The sequence below is a fragment of the Mustela nivalis genome (genome assembly GCF_964662115.1).
Source record: "Mustela nivalis genome assembly, chromosome: 7".
Lineage (NCBI taxonomy): Eukaryota > Metazoa > Chordata > Mammalia > Carnivora > Mustelidae > Mustela > Mustela nivalis.
In genome coordinates, this window is record NC_139026.1 from 128,367,936 (window position 1) to 128,391,595 (window position 23,660).

Sequence of the window (23,660 nt, forward strand, 5' to 3'; positions counted from 1 at the left end):
TGTTTCTCTAAATTCATACAGAACAAAATAATCATGCTTCCCAAATAATCCTAAATGTGAAGGGAGGGATATAGTTTGGAGATCAAATAAGGGAAGCCAGCGTCATTATAATTTTAGCTGTCTGGTGCATTGTCTTCACACATAAACTGAAAAGGCTTACTCTTTCACACCTTTCATTTTTCCCCTCAAAAACTGTATGACTCCTAAGTGTCCTTTAAACAGTAATTGATCTGGAGTGAAAAATAGTGGCTTGATGATAATGATTTCAGTGCAGCATTACTCTGGATTCAAATTGAACTGGGGAGATCACAAAACAGTGATTGCTCTATATAAAGTTCACGAATACATAAATCTATAAACAGAAGTCTGTAGAGTTTGCCTTCGAAACTTAACCTTTGTCACTTAGTTCAGATGAAAAGCTGTACTTCTGCTCAACATATGAGTGCTTCAAGTGTTACTTTTAGATTTCACATAATTTTTTTTAATTAAAAAATTTTTAAAGATTTTATTTATTTGACAGACAGAGATCACAAGTAGGCAGAGAGGCAGGCAGAGCCGAAGGCAGAGGCTTTAACCCACTAAGCCACCCAGGCGCCCCTCACATAATTTTCTTTTAAAGTATATGTTGGAGAAAAGAAAAAAAAAAGAATGGCAGTGAGTAAAAAAATAATAGTAATTGAACATCTCACCCTGATGAAATAATTAAAAGCCACTTATTTTTAATAACTAATGGTTAGATGATTTATAGCTCTGAATAATATAAGGATAGATAATGAGTCCGGATGGATGGATGGATGGACGGATGGAAGGAAGGAAGGAAGGAAGAAATGAAGGAAGGAATGACAGGTAGATTAATAGAAACCGTTTATTCAGATCTTGGTATGTGTGTGAAAATTCAGATCAGAGCAAGTTTCTGCCTTCCTTGAGTAACATTCTGGTGGCAGACACAGATAATAAACAAAGTAATATGCAATATTGTGTCATGGGGTGATAGATGCCATGAATTATACAGGGAAAAAGCGATGGAGAATCATTACCTTGATTAGAGTGGTAAGAAACAATCTCTTTGAAGGTTACAGTTGAGCAGAGCCTTAAATGAAAGAAGGGCTAACCCTGCAAACATCTCAGTGAAGAGTTCCTCTGAGCCAGTCGGGCAGATTTATCAGAAGGAAAGCGCACTGATGGACGAAGGGTAAGGGGATAGCAGTGGGTCTCATCATTCAGAACTTCGTCATCAGAAACGTCTACTCTGTATTGGGGATCTCCTCACAGCACAGGAGTTAAACAGGCCGAATGGAATTGGTCACCCTAGGTTTCAATTTTGTCACTGCCACTTACTTGCCATGTGACCTTGAATACATGCTTATCAACTCTGTCACCTCCATATCTTTATGGCAGTAAAAATCAGACCTACTTTTATAGATTTAACAAATTAACATATGCTAAGAGGTTTAAACAGAAACTCTTTAACTACTCAATAAATGCTAAACATATGATTATCATCATCACCATCATATTTAATCTAATTCTCAGTAAAACTCCAGAAAATTGAGGTACCTGGAGGTTGCAATAACTAATACCAGCTAGGTAGATTTCCTTACTGATGCTTAACAGCATAGAACCTTAGCCATTGTTAGCCATAAAAACAAGTAGCAGTACTAAAATTGTCATAAATACCCTTGGGTTTTTAGTCAAAGAGAGGTAACTGAGTTTTATTAATTCGAAAATTTTGATTCTTCATCAGTGGAAAAGAATGGTGATATCAGTTCATGGACTTAGGAACAAAAACTACAATTTTTTTAAACCTATCATTTTTCGTTGTAGATATTATTTACTATTCGCAAAATACCCATTTTTGTTTGTCTTAATTATGTTCATTTAGCCAACGTATAGTACGTCAGTTTTTTTTAAGTTGTTTTTTTTTTTTTTTTAAATTTATTTGACAGACAGAGATCACAAGCAGGCAGAGAAGCAGGTGGCGGGGGGGTGGAGCAGGCTCCCTGCCAAGCAGAGAGCCCGATGCGGGGCTCGATCCCAGGACCCTGGGATCATGACCTGAGCCGAAGGCAGAGGCTTTAACCCACTGAGCCACCCAGGTGCTCCACATCATTAGTTTTTGATGTAGTGTTCAACAGTTCACTAGTTGTGTATAACTAACCCAATGCTCATCATTTCTTTCCATGTTTCCCAGACCCTTTTGGGTAAGTGGATCCATGTGAAAAGATGTGGTCAGTGTGCTCTGAGAAAGTAAAGCATCACTTGCAGGTTGAAGCATTTATGTGCTGGAAGACAACCCTCCCGGTCTCCCTTCTGATGCTGTGGTAGAGGAGGCCTTATTTTTCAGATGTTGTGTCTCCACCTGCCTGGTCTTTCCTGAATTGGTAGACAAAAGTCCCTCTGCCAATTTATTTTGGATATGGATAACAAGTGACCCTCCAGAAATGGTGTTTTTGAAATTTGGGGTTTATTTGTTATGGGTCATATCCCCTATATTACAGAGGGAATATTTTTACAGCTAGAGCTGTTACAGAATTGTAGTAAACATATATAAAGTTGTATTTGACACTGGGTTGCCAAATGTATTGAAACAGATACATTTGTTGTCTTCGAGGTTACCTCATGAGGATTGTTGTTGCTTAATTAATGAACAAAAAGAAATCACAACCCAAGCTATCAATCCTTTGCAGGTTTTTTCCCAAACTTTGAAAATGTAAGGGAGAAGGATACCTATCTTTCAGAATCTAATACTCTATGTTAAGAATGAGCTTTCAGCAACCCTTCTCCTAGCCTTGTGGGGAAAGTGGTTAGGAGAAAAAAGTTGACATACACAAAATTCAGAGCCAGGGATTGAGAGTCCTTGTGGCGTCAACCCTCTGCTTTCAGTTGTTGCTAGCTAGTCTTCACTTTGCTTTATTGCTTGAATTGATTGGAGACAGGCCTCAGGAGAGAGGCTTCATTGTCACGGTCAACCAACATTGTTCTTCAATAAGCCTTAGAGCCAAGTTATTTGCTTCCTGTAAAATCAGTGCATCGATTCTTGTTCTTGGTCCCATGCCCATATTTTTAGAAATAGAACTTTGCAGTTGAGGTTGTTATAGCCATAATCAGCTATTTCAAATTAAAAAATTGAAGCCATTATACATCTAATTACTTTAACATTATATTGAAATCATTTGTTATATACCTGGGAAATATCAGATATTACTTTATCTTTCAATATAGTTGATAAGATTAATGTTCCAGTGTCAAAAAAAGTCCATACTTAAAGCTATAATTATAATAATATCACAGTGACAAACTAAATATTATAGTTAATGTGATTATTCTTGATTATAATCTAAGCACAATGATATAACTTCATTCATTCATAATATTAAAGAAAAGTAATTGCTGAAGAATACATTTCAGTAAGGATTAAATGCCTTTGAAATACTCCTAAGTTCAAATGAAGGCTACTATAAATTTGAATACTAACATTATCCTCAGTTTGTTTTGTTTCTAATTCGAATTTTTGTTTTAATTACTATTAAACTATTTCCACAGTTACCTTGGTCGGGAAGACCACTGCACAAACTATTTGTGACAATATGGAACCTCATTTTTACTGAACTATGTCTTAATAATTATTTTCTATTCAAAATTAATATTCATATCAATAAAACTTCCATTTTATATTCATGTTAATTAAAAAAAAATTTCCATTACACAGTTGAAAGGTGTGTTCTTCAGTCTTGAAACATTAGTAGACATACATGTAATATATATAATCTATAGGTATACTTTACACAAAAAATTTATATCAGTTGGATAAAAAATAAAGAAGTAGATTTGAATAAAATTTGCATATATATGTACGTGTACAAATATTAAGCCAAGGCTAGAAACAAACTTTCTTATCTATCATATTTCATGAAACACACAAACACATACACACTGAGGCATATGTGAGTTTCTAAAAAACCTCATATTTTGAATAATCACACAAGGAAAGGGCTTATGTGTGAGGCATAGATAACTAATGTAAATACTACTAATATAAACAATAATAATGGTAATAAAAAATACTAGCACAGTATAAAATATTTTAAAATCCTCATGGAAGAACTTTTCAGAAAATATATTCCTGCATCTAAAAAGGGGGTAAGTTGGGAAGCCAGAAATCTTGGTGGAAGGGTGGTTTAAAAAAATGTGTGAGGCTGTTTAATAATGGAGACAAGGGGAAAGTGCCCAAAGACTGGAATAACTGTATGATAAAGAAGTACTTGGCAAAAGAAAACATGTGGAGAAGCAGAGTGAACACTGCATAACACGCATACTGAACAGCCCTGCATTTTCTTGGCTCTCTGGCTCAGTTGTGTTGGTTTCCTTACTTGGTGGCAAAAGGCATTATTTTAGTGAAGAGCATTATAGAGGAATCAGCATGACTTCTGTGTTGTAGTGACCTAACTCCCCCCTGGTCAGTTGCATAAAATCTTCATTGTTCTATGGAAACATGGATTACCTATGAAATAATCAAGATAGTAGACGGGACCTAGTACTACTGGACATTAGTGGGTGCCAAGGTCAAGCTAGACCTAGCCCATGCATGATTTCTTTTAAGGAGGCGATAAAGATATTTAATACAGAATGGGTTCTTGAAGGATTTGAGCAAAATAAGTCACACAAATTGTCTGTAAAGTTGCCTCAGCAGATTTGGGAAATACAAAGTTTCAAATTGTTGACTCAAAGGTCAGGAAGGAGCTCAGCAAAAGAAACCAAGTGTGGTTTGGATTTCTTTCCACTAGTTTACTTTTTGGTCTTTGGGTCTTTATACATTCTCATGATAATTTCTGGGAAGTCTCTAGGTTAATTAGGTCTAGTTTAATTGCCAATAGCATTAAACACAAAGTGAGTTTATTTAAGGATAGGAGACATCTTAGGAAAGCCAAGAGCAGAAACACAGTCCAGCTTCAAGAAGATTCTGGAACCAAGATTGAAGAGGGAACTTAAGCCATGCTTTTTCTGTGCCTCTTGTCTCTTAACTGCATGTCTGCACATCTGTTTCACTCCCTCCCCCGTGGAACCAGCTTTCTCTGCTTCACCATGCATAGGCAGAAAACACGAGTACGCCTCATGATTTAAGAGCCCTAACAACATTGCAGCAGAAACTCATTATATTTTAAATTCTCTGGTAGAGGATTCTGATTGATCGAGATCAATGATCAGATGACCTTTATCAGAACTATAGTCCGATGGCAGGGACATACTGTACACCTAAGCCTACTGGGACCCAAGCTCGGTAACCATATGGATGAGAGGGAATCATCAGATGAAGGGAGTGAGGTAAACAAGTCTAGTGTGGGTCCATTGACAATGTATTCTTATGATGTTGTATCATTCACTAAACAAATATTAATATAAGACTTTCTACAAACAAATATTATAGGACACAAATGAATTGACCATTTCAGTAGATGGCTAGTATAATGGCATAGGTAAAAAGCAATGAACTGACCTGGAATATGCAGTGGGAATAGAGCAGTGGTCGAAGGGTGTATAAAAAATTGTGGGGAGATGACAGTTCAGGATGGGTGCTTTTAGGTCTGGTCCTTATGCCTACCTTCCAGCTGGCGGGAAAAAAAAAAAAATAAGGTAGAGAAAGAGGCAAAGAGCATATACTCACTGTCCTTTAAAAGATTCTGTTGCACAGCAATTTCATTTATGACTAATTAGCCTAATTTTGAATCCGTGTTCAAACTATAAAGAAATCCAGGCCATGTGTTTATTCAAAACTAAGGAAAAAGGTAGCGGAAATTTGTTTAGAGAAAAATAGCCTACCACACTTTCCTGCTAGGCAACTTCTCAGCCTAAGAACATACAGAATTATGACTGTAACTGTATATTGTCTGGGCGTCTGGGTGACTAAGTCAGTTAACCATCCAACTCTTGATTTCGGCTCCAGTCATGATCTCAAGATCCTGGGATCCAGCCCTGAGCCCCAAGACAGGCTCTGTGTTCAGCGGGGAGTTTGCCTGAGAATTTCTCTCTCTCTCCCTCTCCCCTTCCCCCTGCTCATGCTTACACACTCGTGTTCTCTCTGTCTCAAATAATCTAAAATTAAAAACTAAATAAAGGTATATTGACCCACCCTTCTTCGGAGCACCCACTTCTTTGCTCTGTTTCTCTACATGCTCTCTGCTAAGGTGCCTGTGTGTTAACTTTCAATCCTTGAGCGTATGCCCACCCCCCGCAATCTCCGTAATATCCCCTTAACCCTTTCTTAAATTCCCACCTTTTCCATCAAGATTGTTTCCCTTTTCCATAATTTTTCCTAATTTAGTAGGCGAGTTGATACAGTGTTTTAATTTATATATACCATCAATAATGAGGTTAAATCTTTTTTAAACCAGTCTGGTCCTTATGCACATTCACATTTCTTCTTTTGAGACTTGCCCATTAGCTTCCTTGCCAAAGATTTTTATTGAGTTGTTTGCTTTCTTATGTTGATTTGGGCACGCTCTTTCTTCACTAACTATATAAACCCTCTATTTTAAGATATATTCTAAATACAGTTTTCTTGCTTTTCATTGTCATTTCATATTGTTTATAGTACTTTGAGAACATTTCATTCACTTAATTCTGTTCAATTTAATTTAATTTAATGAAGGTTTTACTTTCTAGGTTTGCTTTTGTCATTAAGAAACACTCTGAGATTAAAAATGTGGGTCACATGTTCTTCTGTTTTTCATCTTTAATTTTAATGCTTATATTTAAATGTCTTTTGCGCCATGCTTCTCCATCACCATAGAGATTTTTGGTAACTTTAATTATGCTTTATACTTTTTGTTGTTTCTTTTTCCAAAGTGCCCTACCAAGAACAATTCACCATAACATTATTGTTGTTTTCTTTATAATATTCTGGTACAGTTTACTTTCCTAGTGTTGTGATCTACTATTTTATTTTTTAGTTTGTTGTGCTGTGCACTGGGGGAACACCCTAGTTTCTTTTCAGTTGTTATTTCTTAGTGGTTAATTAGAATTCTCTTAATTGTCTTACTCTGGTGGAAACTAAAACATGGAATTAGGTGATTATCTATATTATCAAGGACTCATCGGAATTCATTTGGCAGGGTGATGTTTTCATTTTCTTAATTGCTTTAAGCATAAGCATAGTCCAAAGTATTAAAGGTTCTTTTAATCTATACAAAAGCTAAATGTCTTAGTTGAACTATTAAAAAAAAAAAAAAGAAAACCAAAAAGAAATGAAATTAAGAAGTTCACCATTTTATTATTCACTAACTGATCTGTTACTGTTGGTATATTTCAAGATCATCTTTCCAAGACAGTTTTATGCCTAGATATATTTTTATGAGTTGAGTCATTGATTGATTGTTATCTCAGTATATATTAAATATCATAACCTTAAAATAATATCTCTACCCAGGCCTCTTTCCAGACCAATTAAACTGTTATCTCTGGGTGTGGGGTTCAGGCATCCATAATTTTTCAAGCTTTATGTAATTCTAACATGTAGCCCTTATTACACATATGAAACAGTAACTTAAATTATATTTTCAGTTTAATATTAGAATAAAGTGATCCCCCAGGTTACTATACACAAATTAAGAGCATTATCTACACTTTGGAAATTTTTTAGGTGCACTTTTCTGCTGGAGAAAATCACTGGCCTGCATTTTATGATAATCATCCTCTGGAACTTATTTTTATTGTAGTGCAGTTGATGGTTCTAAATAATGTTATTTAACTTGGACAGTTTTTTGTACTTTATATAAATAGAGTTACGCTATAAAATAATGTGCATTTTTGGTGACTTGCTTCTTTTCTAGTTGTATGGTTGTGAGGTTCTTCACTATGCATAGAACTGTGACATTAATTGCATCGGTTGTTTCATATAGTCATGGGCAATGATCTCTTAGCTCAAAAATAATTTGATTTAGGGGTTCCTGGGTGGCTCAGTCAGTTAAGCTTCTGCTTTTGGCTCAGGTCATGATTTCTAGGTCCTGGGATGGAGCCAGTGTAGGCAGGGAGTCTGCTTCTCCCTCTCCCTCTGCCCCTCCCCCCATGTAAGCTTTCTCATGTGCTCACCCTCTCTCTCTCTCTCTCAGATAAATAAATAAAATCTTTAGAAAAAATTTGATCCTATTTCTAAAACTTGCTTTTAGAGAATTCAGTGCTAAAAAGCCTCATTCATCTAAGATTGTAACAATTGCTAAGATGGGAGTTTTGTCATAGCATTTTCTCTCAAGTGTTTGAACTGTATTATATGTCAAAATAGGTTGTAAATTAAAAACTACTGTATAAAAAAAACTACTGTGTAATTAAAATTTATTTTTTGACCCAGCTTCAGAAAATTAAGTCACTCCTCAGATTTTGGAAGCAACAAATTAAAAACCACCTGACTTAAAAAATATTTATTACAGTACAGTTGGTAGAATCATTCATTTGCTCAGTTTCTGGGAACAGTATCCAAGAATTATTTACATATCAAGACTTAGAGAATCACCGCTAATAAATCTTCTTATGCTTCTTCTTTGTTTAACTCAATATACTCCTAAAGATGTGGAAAATTTGAAACATGAATAATTTTAATATAGCTTTGTCAATTATTTTTTGATAAAATAAGTTAATGTGATTTTAACTTATTCAGACATGATTCAGACATACTTATGTCTAACCTTTGGTGATGCAAAATTAGTTCACCTACTGATTTGAAAATGTCTGCCACGTGTACTGTTTGGGAAACACAGTTCTCATTGTCAAAATGGCAGATTAAATCAGGTTTACCTGTCATTATAATAAGCCTGTCTTTTTTAAAATTCACGTTTAAGTGTGTAAAAACACATCCCCCTCTCAGGTGTAAATGCAATACTTGCAGAATACGAATTTATCCCACATTCTTCACATATTTCTTTAAAACATATGCTAGCTTAATATCCTAAACAATAATGTTTGCCATTTTAATGATAACGTCCCACAGTCCATGCAAATCAAAGGCAAAACATTTAGGCATCCAACATTTGTTCCTCAGTAAAAATGTTTCCAAATTTAAGCTGAAGATAAACTCAGGCTTTGCCGTAACACTGGCTCCTAGCACGGTACCTAGCACTACCACTTAGTAGACAATCAGCAAACATTTTTTTTTCCTTTTTAAATTTTTTTAATTGTGGTAAAATAAACAGAACATAAAATGTACCACTTTAATCGTGTTTAAGTGTGTAGTGTAATGACATTAAGATATTTCCATGGTTGTGCTACCATCACTGGCATCCACCCAAGAAGTCCTTATTTTGGAAAACTGGAACTCTGTGCCAGGTAAACCTTCTCTCCCCACCACTCCCTACCCACGGCCCATAGCAACCACCATTCTACTTCCTGTTTCTACGAATTTGACTACTCTAAGTGCCTCATTTAGATGGACCCAGACTTACTTGTGATTTGCTTACTTCACTTAGCATAGAAAGTTTATCCATGTTGTAGCATACGTCAGAATTTCCTTCCTCCTTAAGACTGAGTTATATGCTGTGGTATGTATATACCACATTTTGTGTATGGTTTCTCTGTTAGTGTACACTTGGGTGTCTTCCACCTTTTCCCTCTGATGAATAGTAAGAATATGAGTGTATAAATACCTGTTGGAGTCCTTGATTTCAGTTTCCCAAAAATGGACTCACTGGATCATATGGTAATTATATTTTAGTGTTTTGAGGATCGCCATTCTGTTTGTCATGGTCCCTGTGCCATTTTACATTCTTACCAATAGTACATAAGCATTCTGGTTTCTCCATATTCTCACCAAAATCTGTTGTTTTCATTATTTTTTTTATAAGCATATATTTTTATCCCCAGGGGTACAGGTCTGTGAATCACCAGGTTTACACACTTCACAGCACTCACCAAAGCACATACCCTCCCCAATGTCCATAATCCCACCCCCTTCTTCCAAAACCCCTCCCCCCAGCAACCCTCAGTTTGTTTTGTGAGATTAAGAGTCACTTATAGTTTGTCTCCCTCCCAATCCTATCTTGTTTCATTTATTCTTCTCCTACCCACTTAAGCCCCTATGTTGCATCACCACTTCCTCATATCAGGGAGATGATATGATAGTTGTCTTTCTCTGCTTGACTTATTTCACTAAGCATGAACGCTAGGTTCCATCCATGTTGTCGCAAATGGCAAGATTTCATTTCTTTTGATGGCTGCATAGTATTCCATTGTGTATATATACCACATCTTCTTGATCCATTCATCTGTTGATGGACATCTAGGTTCTTTCCATAGTTTGGCTATTGTGGACATTGCTGCTATAAACATTCGGGTGCATGTGCCCCTTTGGATCACTACATTTGTATCTTTAGGGTAAATACCCAATAGTGCAATTGCTGGGTCATAGGGCAGTTCTATTTTCAACATTTTGAGGAACCTCCATGCTGTTTTCCAGAGTGGCTACACCAGCTTGCATTCCCAACAAAAGTGTAGGAGGGTTCCCCTTTCTCCGCATCCTCGCCAGCATCTGTCATTTCCTGACTTTTTGATTTTAGCCATTCTGACTGGTGTGAGGTGATATCTCATTGTGGTTTTGATTTGTATTTCCCTGATGCTGAGTGATATGGAGCACTTTTTCATGTGTCTGTTGGCCATCTGGATGTCTTCTTTGCAGAAATGTCTGTTCATGTCCTCTGCCCATTTCTTGATTGGATTATTTGTTCTTTGGGTGTTGAGTTTGCTAAGTTCTTTATAGATTCTGGACACTAGTCCTTTATCTGATATGTCGTTTGCAAATATCTTCTCCCATTCTGTCAGTTGTCTTTTGATTTTGTTAACTGTTTCCTTTGCTGTGCAAAAGCTTTTGATCTTGATGAAATCCCAATAGTTCATTTTTTCCCTTGCTTCCCTTGCCTTTTGCGTTGTTCCTAGGAAGATGTTGCTGCGGCAGAGGTCAAAGAGGTTGCTGCCCGTGTTCTCCTCAAGGATTTTGATGGATTCCTTTCGCACATTGAGGTCCTTCATCCATTTTGAGTCTATTTTTGTGTGTGGTGTAAGGAAATGGTCCAATTTCATTTTTCTGCATGTGGCTGTCCAATTTTCCAGCACCATTTATTGAACAGGCTGTCTTTTTTCCATTGGACAGTCTTTCATGCTTCGTCGAAGATTAGTTGACCGTAGAGTTGAGGGTCTACTTCTGGGCTCTCTATTCTGTTCCATTGATCTATGTGTCTGTTTTTGTGCCAGTACCATGCTGTCTTGATGATGACATCTTTGTAATAGAGCTTGAAGTCCGGAATTGTGATGCCACCAACGTTGTCTTTCTTTTTCAATATCCCTTTGGCTATTCAAGGTCTTTTCTGGTTCCATATAAATTTTAGAATTATTTGTTCCATTTCTTTGAAAAAGATGGATGGTACTTTGATAGGAATTGCATTAAATGTGTAGATTGCTTTAGGTAGCATAGACATTTTCACAATATTTATTCTTCCAATCCAGGAGCATGGAACATTTTTCCATTTCTTTGTGTCTTCCTCAATTTCTTTCATGAGTACTTTATAGTTTTCTGAGTATAGATTCTGTGCCTCTTTGGTTAGGTTTATTCCTAGGTATCTTATGTTTTTGGGTGCAATTGTAAATGGGATTGACTCCTTATTATCTCTTTCTACTGTCTTGCTGTTGGTGTAGAGAAATGAAAGTGATTTCTGTGCATTGATTTTATATCCTGACACTTTACTGAATTCGTATACAAGTTCTAGCAGATTTGGAGTGGAGTCTTTTGGGTTTTCCACATATAGTATCATATCATCTGCGAAGAGTGATAATTTGACTTCTTCTTTGCCGATTTGGATGCCTTTAATTTCCTTTTGTTGTCTGATTGCTGAGGCTAGGACCTCTAGTACTATGTTGAATAGCAGTGGTGATAATGGACATCCCTGCCGTGTTCCTGACCTTAGCGGAAAAGCTTTCAGTTTTTCTCCATTGAGAATGATATTTGCGGTGGGTTTTTCTTAGATGGCTTTGATGATATTGAGGTATGTGCCCTCTATCCCTACACTTTGAAGAGTTTTGATCAGGAAGGGTTGCTGTACTTTGTCAAATGCTTTTTCAGCATCTATTGAGAGTATCATATGGTTCTTGTTCTTACTTTTATTGATGTGTTGTATCACATTGACTGATTTGCGGATGTTGAACCAACCTTGCAGCCCTGGAATAAATCCCACTTGGTCGTGGTGAATAATCTTTTTAATGTACTGTTGAATCCTATTGGCTAGTATTTTGTTGAGTATTTTCGCATCTGTGTTCATCAAGGATATCGGTCTATAGCTCTCTTTTTTGGGGGGAACCTTGCCTGGTTTTGGGATCAAGGTGATGCTGGCCTCATAAAATGAGTTTGGAAGTTTTCCTTCCATTTCTATTTTTTGGAACAGTTTCAGGAGAATAGGAATTAGTTCTTCTTTAAATGTTTGGTAGAATTCCCCCGGGAAGCCGTCTGGCCCTGGGCTTTTGTTTGTTTGTAGATTTTTAATGACTGTTTCAATCTCCTTACTGGTTATGGGTCTGTTCAGGCTTTCTATTTCTTCCTGGTTCAGTTGTGGTAGTTTATATGTTTCTAGGAATGCATCCATTTCTTCCAGATTGTCAAATTTATTGGCGTAGAGTTGCTCATAGTATGTTCTTATAATAGTTTGTATTTCTTTGGTGTTAGTTGTGATCTCTCCTCTTTCATTCATGATTTTATTTATTTGGGTACTTTCTCTTTTCTTTTTGATAAGTCGGGCCAGGGGTTTATCAATCTTATTAATTCTTTCAAAGAACCAGCTCCTAGTTTTGTTGATTTGTTCTATTGTTTTTTTGGTTTCTATTTCATTGATTTCTGCTCTGATCTTTATGATTTCTCTTCTCCTGCTGGGCTTAGGGTTTCTTTCTTGTTCTTTCTCCAGCTCCTTTAGGTGTGGGTTAGGTTGTGTACCTAAGACCTTTCTTGTTTCTTGAGAAAGGCTTGTACCGCTATATATTTTCCTCTCAGGACTGCCTTTGTTGTGTCCCACAGATTTTGAACCGTTGTATTTTCATTATCATTCGTTTCCATGATTTTTTTCAATTCTTCTTTAATTTCCCGGTTGACCCATTCATTCTTTAGAAGGATGCTGTTTAGTCTCCATGTATTTGGGTTCTTTTCAAACTTCCTTTTGTGGTTGAGTTCTAGCTTTAGAGCATTGTGGTCTGAAAATATGCAGGGAATGATGCCAATCTTTTGATACCGGTTGAGTCCTGATTTAGGACCGAGGATGTATCTATTCTGGAGAATGTTCCATGTGCACTAGAGAAGAATGTGTATTCTGTTGCTTTGGGATGAAATGTTCTGAATATATCTGTGATGTCCATCTGGTCCAGTGTGTCGTTTAAGGCCTTTATTTCCTTGCTGATCATTTGCTTGGATGATCGGTCCATTTCAGTGATGGGAGTGTTAAAGTCCCCTACTATTATTGTATTGTTGTTGATGTGTTTCTTTGATTTTGTTATTAATTGGTTTATATAGTTGGCTGCTCCCACGTTGGGGGCATAGATATATAAAATTGTTAGATCTTCTTGTTGGACAGACCCTTTGAGTATGATATAGTGTCCTTCCTCATCTCTTATTATAGTCTTTGGCTTAAAATCTAATTGATACGATATAAGGATTGCCACTCCTGCTTTCTTCTGATGTCCATTAGCATGGTAAATTCTATTCCACCCCCTCACTTTAAATCTGGAGGTGTCTTTGGGCTTAAAATGAGTTTCTTGAGTTTCTTTGGTGAGTGTTGTGAAGTGTGTAAACCTGGTCATTCACAGACCTGTACCCCTGGGGATAAAAATATATGTGAATAAAAAATAAAAAATTATATATTAAAAAAATGAGTTTCTTGTAGGCCACATATAGATGGGTTTTGTTTTTTTATCCATTCTGATACCCTGTGTCTTTTGACAGGGCATTTAGCCCATTAACATTCAGGGTAACTATTGAGAGATAAGAATTTAGTGCCACTGTATTGCCTGTAAGGTGACTGTTACTGTATATGGTCTCTGTTCCTTTCTGATCTAGCACTTGTAGGCACTCTCTTTGCTTAGAGGACCCCTTTCAATATTTCCTGTAGAGCTGGTTTGGTGTTTGCAAATTCTTTCAGTTTTTGTTTGTCCTGGAAGCTTTTAATCTCTCCTTCTATTTTCAATGATAGCCTAGCTGGATATAGTATTCATGGCTGCATGTTTTTCTCATTTAGTGCTCTGAAAATATCATGCCAGCTCTTTCTGGCCTGCCAGGTCTCTGTGGATAAGTCAGCTGCCAATCTAATATTCTTACCATTGTATGTTACAGACTTCTTTTCCCGGGCTGCTTTCAGGATTTTCTCTTTGTCTTGAGACTTGTAAATTTTACTATTAGGTGACGGGGTGTGGGCCTATTCTTATTGATTTTGAGGGGCGTTCTCTGAACCTCCTGAATTTTGATGCTCGTTCTCTTTGCCATATTGGAGAAATTCTCCCCAATAATTCTCTCCAGTACACCTTCTGCTCCCCTCTCTCTTTCTTCTTCTTCTGGAATCCCAATTATTCTAATGTTGTTTCGTCTTATCGTGTCACTTATCTCTCGAATTCTCCCCTCGTGGTCCAGTAGCTGTTTGTCCCTCTTTTGCTCAGCTTCTTTATTCTCTGTCATTTGGTCTTCTATATCACTAATTCTTTCTTCTGCCTCATTTATCCTAGCAGTGAGAGCCTCCATTTTTGATTGCACCTCATTAATAGCTTTTTTGATTTCAACTTGGTTAGATTTTAGTTCTTTTATTTCTCCAGAAAGGGCTTTTATATCTCCTGAGGGGGTTTCTCTAATATCTTCCATGCCTTTTTCGAGCCCGGCTAGAATCTTGAGAGTTGTCATTCTGAACTCTAGATCTGACATATTACCATTGTTTGTATTGATTAGGTCCCTAGCCTTCGGTACTGCCTCTTGTTCTTTTTTTTTGTGTTTAATTTTTCCGTCTTGTCATTTTGTCCAGATAAGAGTATATGAAGGAGCAAGGAAAATACTAAAAGGGTGGCAACAACCCCAGGAAAATATGCTTTAACCAAATTAGAAGAGATCCCAAATCGTGAGGTGGAAGAAAGGGGATAAAAAGAGGTTCAAAAAGGAAGAAAGAAAAAAAAAAAGAAAAGAATTAAAAAAAAAAAAAGAAAACAAATAAGAAAAATATAAAAATGAAAAAATATATATATTAGATAAACTAGTTAAAAAATGTTAAAAAAGAAAAAGATAAAAGTTAAAAAAAATTTACCAGAAGGCATGAAAAAAAACAAAAAATGAAAAAGAAAAAAATTAAATTAACTGCAAGACTAAAAAAAATCACAGGGAAAAAGCTGTGAGTTGTGTGCTTTGCTTTCTCCTCCTCTGGAATTCTGCTGCTCTCCTTGGTATTGAAACCGCACTCCTTGGTAGGTGAACTTGGTCCTGGCTGGATTTCTTGTTGATCTTTTGGGGGAGGGGCCTGGTGTAGTGATTCTCAAGTGTCTTTGCCCCAGGCGGAATTGTACCGCCCTTACCCAGGGGCCAGGGTGAGTAATCCGGTCGGGTTTGCTTTCAGGAGCTTTTGTTCCCTGAGCGCTTTCCGTAGAGTTCCGGAGGACGGGAATACAAATGGTGGCCTCCTGGTCTCCGGCCCAGAGGAGCCCAGAGCCCAGGGCCCCACTCCTCAGTGCGCCCTTAGTGAACATCGCCCAGTTACTCCCGTCTGCCTGACCTCCGGCCGCGCTCCGAGCTCACCGAGCCTGCGACCGGTTCAGGGTAACACCGAGCTGCGAGCTTACTGTCGGCTCTGTCTCTGTAGCCGTTTTTCCCGTTCCAATACCCGCTAGCTCTGCGACACTCAGACACCCCCGATCCTTCTGTGACCCTGCGGGCCCTGAGGCCATGCTGACCCCACGTGGGCTTCGCCCCGGTTTAGCCTCTGGAGCGATGTCCCTCAGGAGGACATACTTTTAAAAGTTCTGATTTTGTGCGCGGTTGCTCCACCGCTTGCCGGGAGCCGGCCCCTCCCCCCGGGGTCTATCTTCCTGTCGCTTTGGATTCACTTCTCCGCCTGTCCTACCTTTCAGAAAGTGGTTGTTTTTCTGTTTCCAGAATTGCTGTTCTTCTTCTCTTCTATCTGCCGATGGATTTGCAAGTGTTTGCAAACTTTAGATAAGCTATCTAGCTGATCTCCAGCTAGCTGAAGTAGTCTCAGCCTGCTACTTCTCCGCCATCTTGACTCCTCCTCATTATTTTTTCATTTATTGATTTTATTGATTTTATTTATTTCATTTATTTATTGTTATTTATTTTATTATTTATTATTTTATTTTTTTATTTTACTGTGTTTATTTATTTTATTATTTATTATTTATTATTTTCTTTATTTTGTTTTACTACGAGACATCCTAATGGGCATGAGGTGGTATCTCATTTGGGTTTTGATTTGTATTTCTCTAATTTGCATTTATGACGGTAAACATCTTTTCATGTGCTTATTGGCTATTTGTCTCTCTTCTTCTCAGTAAAACCATAGTTTTGTTTGTTCTAAGGCATAGTTTTGTTTTTAATCTACCATAATTTGTGACACAGTCTGTTGAACAGTGGCTTCAGCCATCATATTTATTCATCAAGCACAGTGATTTCATTATAGAGAATCAGTTTTCTGAGGTGATGAGCTGAACTGCTAACTTATAGCTACTAATGTATACTGAGGACTGCCATTTTTCTGTGGGTGCGTATGCTTCTCTAGCTTTCACTGTGAGCAGTTCTCTAATTTGCATCAAACTTCCAAAGACAACTTTGATGACAGCTTGTGAATATCAAACCTGTTTACATTTATACTTCACTTGTCCTAATTCCCTTCTTCTCTTCCTCCCCCTCCCACCCTCCCCTCTTTCTCCTTCCTTCCTTCCTTCCTTCCTTCCCTTTGATTTTATTTATTCATTTGACAGAAACAGTGAGAGCAGGAACATAAATGAGGGAGGTGGGAGAGGGAAAGTAGGCTTCCTGCTGAGCAGGGAGCCCTATGCTAGGTTTGATCCCAGGACCCTGGGATCATGACCTGAGATGAAGGCAGAGCTTAAAGACTGAGCCACTCAGGTGCCCCAGTTTTCCTAATTTCCTAATTTTAAAAAAGTAGCTTTAGTTATGTATGCATTGGTAGTAAAGAATATTGTATGATTAAGTGGCCTCATGCTAACTTTGTTTTATTTCAAGCTCATGAAACTCCATCTAGATGAGTCATTTTTTTTTTTTTTTAAGATAGGGGATAAAAAGTGTGAGGCATTAAATGCACTAGAAATACCACATCTCTCCTGTCACAACCTGGCCAAATATATATATATATATATATCTGAATGTCAGATAGAGGAAAGATGAAAAGGTCTGTCTTCTGCAAAGTATGGAGTGTGCTGGTAAAGCAAGTGCATAAAGGAGAACCAGAGTGATCACAGGTGCGTCCTCAAGCAGAGCAGTTTAGGAAGCTTTGCATTTGGAAATGAAGATCTAAACATTGATTTCCTTAAAACTGTATTCCTTTATCTCCATTGTAAAATCTTTATGTACTCTCTGATGTCTCCATAGCTCAGCCTGAAGATTGATGATGTATATATTTAGTCCTTTGTTTTCCTTCCAGTCTGCATGTCGGGTCTGTCACAAATCAAATTTCTAAACACATGAGGCTCAGACTAGGTCTTTTAGGTTTCGGTGGTCTATTACTCTACCCCCTTCTCACACACCATCTTGTTATGCGTAAGTTTTGTTATCTGGAGTCTATAGTCTCTTATGGGAGCACCTTGGCTCTTCTTTAGCCTTTTGTTATTCCATGGAAATTTTAGATATGTGTGGATATGAATACACACACACACACATCCATCTTCATATCTGTGTATATTAATGTACATTCATCTGCCACTGAGACAGGTTTCTCATTTATTCTATGCAGCAGGTATAAGCCTGCGGGTCCCAGTTTTGTGCGGGAGCCTCCAATACATCCTCTGTCCTGGGCTGGCCCTAAGCCAATGAAGTTGTCTCCAGATTCCAACAGAAATTTCCAATTGGCTGAATCCGTTCCATCTCTGGCTTTGAAGACTCTTGCATTAAAAAACATTTCAATATTGTATTACACATGTAGGTATTTCCTCTCAGATTATCTTAATAAGGTGACTAAAATCTCATACTGACCAAAATGCTAATCAAAAAGTGATTTTACCATCCATAATATTTAAAAATGTAGAATATAATAGTAACATAAAGGTGTTTTAGAATGTTCTATAACATATATTATGAAAAGTTATAATACCATTTTTGAAAGGTTAGCTATTTAAAATGTACATCTTTTCCCAAGATGTCAGTCTTGCTTTATTCTTTAGGAAATAATGTACTCTTTGGTGAGCTTCTCTTTAAACTAACTTATGAAACATATTATGCAATTGAGATTTTTAGTGAATCCAGTGAGTATCCAGGTGTTTTGAGTCTAAAAGTTTTATGTTGTGTTCAAAGAAAACATTAAATATTTTATCATTTTTCAAATTTCCTTAAAAGTGTAAAACATGAAATTTATTTAATTTTATTTTTATAACATGAACTTTAATTATATTCTTTCAATTAATTCTCTCCAAAACAAGGAGAGATTTTTGATTGGAAAAGCGATGATCTTAGATACTATATAACATGATAGGATTTCATATCATTGTCTGAGTTTGAATTTTAACTCTACTATTTCTCAGCTGTATAACCTGGGACAAGTCATTTAGCTACCCTGCCTCTTCTTTACAATTAGATTATTGTGAAAATGTATTGATTTAATCCTTGCAAAATGATCCTAGCCTAAATCAACAATTTTTATTATTTGTTAATGCTGGTTTTGTTTTCTAACTCTGTTTAGAAAGTAAATGATAATATAAAATATTATTAATGTTTCACAAAGCAGTGTTTTGTTGTAGAAAGAATGCTGGCCCGGGATGAATGAATTAGAACTTCCATTATCCATAAATAGGATAGTTTTATCAGCTTTATGTACTCTATGTTAGCTAAATCTTTGAAGAACACATTTTATACATAAAGAAAGGTTTTGAGAGACAAGCAGTCCAGAACCCAGAAGAAAATGGAAGAACTGACGGTAACAGAACTTTTACCAAAGTGTCAAGCATATACTAAAAACATTGCATACATCATCTCATCTGATGTTCACACACAAGTTCATATAGGACCTACAGTATCTCCATGTGTCAGAGAAAGAACCTGAGCCCAGAAAGATCCACTGATTTAAGCACACAGTTGTTACAGATTTTGCTCAGGGATATTTTAAGGTTTTGTTAAAAAATATTTTAAATTTTCTTTTTTTTTTGTAAATTATTTGTTTACAATTATAAAGTACCTCTAAATGTGTTTTTTGAGTCTCAGTTTTAATATTCATCTTTAGTCGATAGTACTCCTCTTAAAGTCTGAAGAGCAGATTCAAATAGTGTATTGACAATACAGTGCAGAATAAAATTTTATACATCTTACAAATGTCTGAGAGTTCAATGGAAAGGGTCAAAGATAATATTTACTGTGATTAGACTTGTTTGTATTCATTTTGCACACAAAAGCATAACTTGATCATTGTATGACCCTGAAATTTGCACATAAATTGAAAATTATATAACAGTGTCCTACAGTAACCTTACTACATAAATAATAGACAAGATGGGCTAATTACAAAGTCTGAATTAGATTTTTCAGCATTTTAGAATCTCTTATTCTCCATTAAAGCCCATAAATGGTACCAAAATCAGAGAGGTTCTCACTCCTTATATTTTTAAGATGTATTTTCGTACATGGGATTGTTTTTAATTGCACATGTTATTGGCCATTGCTATAGCCCATCCAATCTATAATAGGACCAAGAGAGATCAATAATAGATGTAATTAACTCCTCACATTCTTTTTTAGTCCATGACCTTGAGAAAATCAAGGTCACTTTTTGTTAAGGATTCTGGGATGAGAGCATAGAAACATGAATACAGGCAAGAAATAGTTGAAAAATCTGTGTGTTTGGGACCATACATAGGTAGGCATTATGAGGTTTATAAGTAATGTAAGAAGGTGGGAGAGATAAAGTAGGCAAAAGAAGAAAGTGTGTGTATTTTTTGTTATATTTAGTTTGTCTGATATGCTGTAGAGAAATCCAACAGAAAAATGTATTGTAGGTTTCTAAATTCAGGAAGAGGTACAGATTGGGATGTAGATATCAGATCATCAGGCCCAGGTGGCACCTAAAACCATGATGTCCAAGGAAGAACAAAAGAAAATAAATCAGGATCACAGTTTGTTTTGTTAGCATTTAAAAGTCTTAGCCACAGGTGCCTGGGTGGCTCAGTTAGTCAAGCATCAGACTCTTGACTTCAGCTCAGGTCAGGATCTCAGGGTCCAAGATCCAGCCCTGTATCTGGCTCCTTGCTGAGCATGGAGCCTGCTTAAGATTCTCTCCCTCCTTCTGTCCCTTCCTGCCACTCGCTTGTATGCTCTCTCTCTCTCTCAAAAAAAAAAAAATTAATTGATTGATTGATTAATTAATTAATTAATTAAAAGTCTTGGGCTAAAAGGAGCTGAGATGAGAAGGAAGGTAAAGAAATGTCAGAGGGCCAGGAATGTGATTCCTTTAGCCAAGGAGCTAAGGGAACAGGGGTCTTCAAAAAGAAAGGCATTTCGCATACCAGAGGCAACAGTGAAGTCCAGAATGGACAAGGTTGATACTTCTTTCAAAATGGTAATTAGGAACTCACCAGATAGCTGAACAAGCATCCTGTTGTGGTATATAATGAATAGAAAAGAGGTGGGAATGGTAAGCACTTCTGAATCACTAAACCACTAAAGCATTCATGCATAAAAGTATCACATTCTGAGTTTTGGTGGTGGTGGTGTTTTATTTCCTTTTTATTTCTCCTTCCTTCCTTCTCAGGCATTCTAATAATGTTTTTCTGTCTAAACCTTTGAGTCACTGATTTGATATATTGCCTGGGGTTCAGCACTCCATTGTTCTTAAAGAATACAAAGAATCCATAAAGAACACTGGATATTTAACATATGTCCTGATCTAAAATAAAAATATCAATATTTTCATTCATATAAACCTAGAAATAGTTTATGAAATCACCTTTTTGCGTAAAAACATGAAAATATCAGTCTTTAGAGATTTTAGCGTGCACCTTAATTCTGTATCACCAGTTGAATCTCATTTTATTTATTTATTTATTTATTTTGGTATGTTCCTAAACCTTTGCTGTATACCAAGACATGGTCCACTAGCTCTGCTAACACTTCTGATAATTTTGACACAAGCTGAACTTTGCCTTCGCGGAGACCACTGAGGTTACATTTTCAGAGGTCTTGCTAAGAATTGCCTGATATGTGCATTGACCTTCTTAAAACCTAACAATTTTTCTAACATAAGATTTAAATGCTTCTGCTGAATAGAAACTATGGAAGGTATTGTTAATTTCCAGATGTTTGAAAATACGGGTCATGCGATATTAAGTTGTCAGCAGTGTTGAGATCTCATTTCATTTGCAGACTTGCCCCGATTGCATTTACAGAGCAGGAGAGTGTTCAAGTGAAATAAACAGTTCACCTGTGAAGGAAGATTTGGGGTGCATGATCCTCTTCCAAAATGTGTTTTAGCCTTTTTCTTTTTTACACCAGATGTTGCTCTTCCTTCAAATAGACCCGAACCTTCCATATGTTGCCAAACTTCCTTGTTAAGGAAACTGAGAAGAAAGGAGTTTTATAAAGGAGATTCATAGAGGAACTGCTTTGTCTCGGTCAAGTGGTCCAGTCTATCTTTCTAATTGGTTAAATGACTAGCTGAGATGACAGACACTTTGAAAGGCCATCAATGATAGAACTGCATTAAATATTTATTAATGCAACACTATAATCTTGGACTTTTTATTGCTTTCTGAGGGCAACACATAAATATCTTTAATTATAGTGCTATCCATACTGTTTTACTAATAAATTTTTATCCCCAGGTTATAAATTCTTTGAAGGTAAGAACAATTGCAATATCTACCATGTTGTCCGACAGTGGCTTAATACATGTTTCTAGGATGAATGAATACAAGATTCTAAGTTGATAACATCACTAGATGTAAACATTTAGTACTTTTTATGGGAGACTGATTTTCAGTATTCCCATTTAGAGATGAATATTAAATGGCTTACCTAAGAGCACAGAGCTTTTATAAGAATGGGGGTTCAGATCATTACTTTGGTCCTCATATTTGGACTGACCATTAATAATCGGTATTGATGGAGCGCCTGGGTGGCTCAGTGGGTTAAAGTCTCTGCCTTCCACTCAGGTCATGATCCCAGGGTTTTGGGATCAAGACCTGCGTTGGGCTCTCTGCTCAGCGGGGAGCCTGCTTCCTCCTCTCTCTCTGCCTGCCTCTCTGCCTACTCGTGATCTCTGTTGGTCAAAAAGATAAATAAAATCTTAAAAAAAAAATTGATATTTACTGCTGAGCACTACCAGTTCGCACTAGAGGTAAACTTACTTAAAATGATAAAACTTTTGAAACATACCTTCCATAAAAACTATCCAAAGATAATCAAGATGTTAAAACAGACAAATGACCAGGCAAACCCACATATTAACCTGTAAAAATGTTCCCTCTTTCAGACAGTACAAATGCATCTTAATGTTTCTGCTTCAATGGATGCCCTCAGATGTTGATATATGTTTACCTTTAAGTGAACACAAGATACAAAAAAAAATCATATATGCCAATTTCAGGGATTCTTTTTTAAGGCATAGATCTACCATTGAATAAAATGCAATTAGAGTAATGTTTATATTAAATAAAGAACTATTGGGAGAAAATTTTTATGGGACATTCTTTGGGTTATCTTTAGAATACATGGTCTAAGACATTAACAGTTTTTAAATATTAAATTTATATTGAAATTTAGGCTATGGAAGAACTGACAAAATTATATCGTGGGATATGCTTCCCACTCACTAAAACATATAAAAAATACTTTGAAAAGTGCAAATTAGTACTCCAAACTAAATTTAAAGAAAGAAAAACAAATCTACCAGTCTTAGGATCATAAGAAGGGATTCAAAACCTAGATCATAAGTGGATGCTAACTTCCCAGTGGCCTAAAGGTTTTGAGGACCTGGCCATAGAGTATAGTATCTGGAGACCGGGTTTTTTAGTCCTATAGGGGAATGGGAAAGGTAGACAATGAAACCGCTGCATAAGGCCCAGTCCTTTCCAGAAAACCCTCAAAGATAATTTGTTGTCTGTCTAGGGGCCTGGGAAAAACAAACAAAACAGGAGCTACCATCATGAAACCAAAACCATGAAATTGTGCCACTCCACATATAGGATGGAATATGATGTTAAGAGTGAGAACTCCAAACAGCAAATTAATATTAAAATTTTTAGAACCACTTTAACTTCAAGGGCAGTGCAGAAGCCACTGTAAATTTATGCTGTTGAGGCCATAATGGGGTTATGATACAGAAAAAAGGAAAGCATGACAAAAAGAATAGGCAGGATGCTAAATAAAAAGAGTTAAACTAGTAATAAAATTATAACTGAACATAATTATCAATGGAAAAGTGAAACAAAGAGATTAGAGAAAA

General features: G+C 36.6%; 1 protein-coding gene across 1 annotated transcript in view; it reads left to right on the forward strand.

Annotated features, from left to right (window-relative positions):
* Positions 1 to 23,660, forward strand: part of MALRD1 (MAM and LDL receptor class A domain containing 1) — a gene marked incomplete at its 5' end in the record, with an annotated part of 779,396 nt that overhangs the window by 507,773 nt on the left and 247,963 nt on the right. The gene's annotated exons all lie outside the window — the stretch shown is intronic.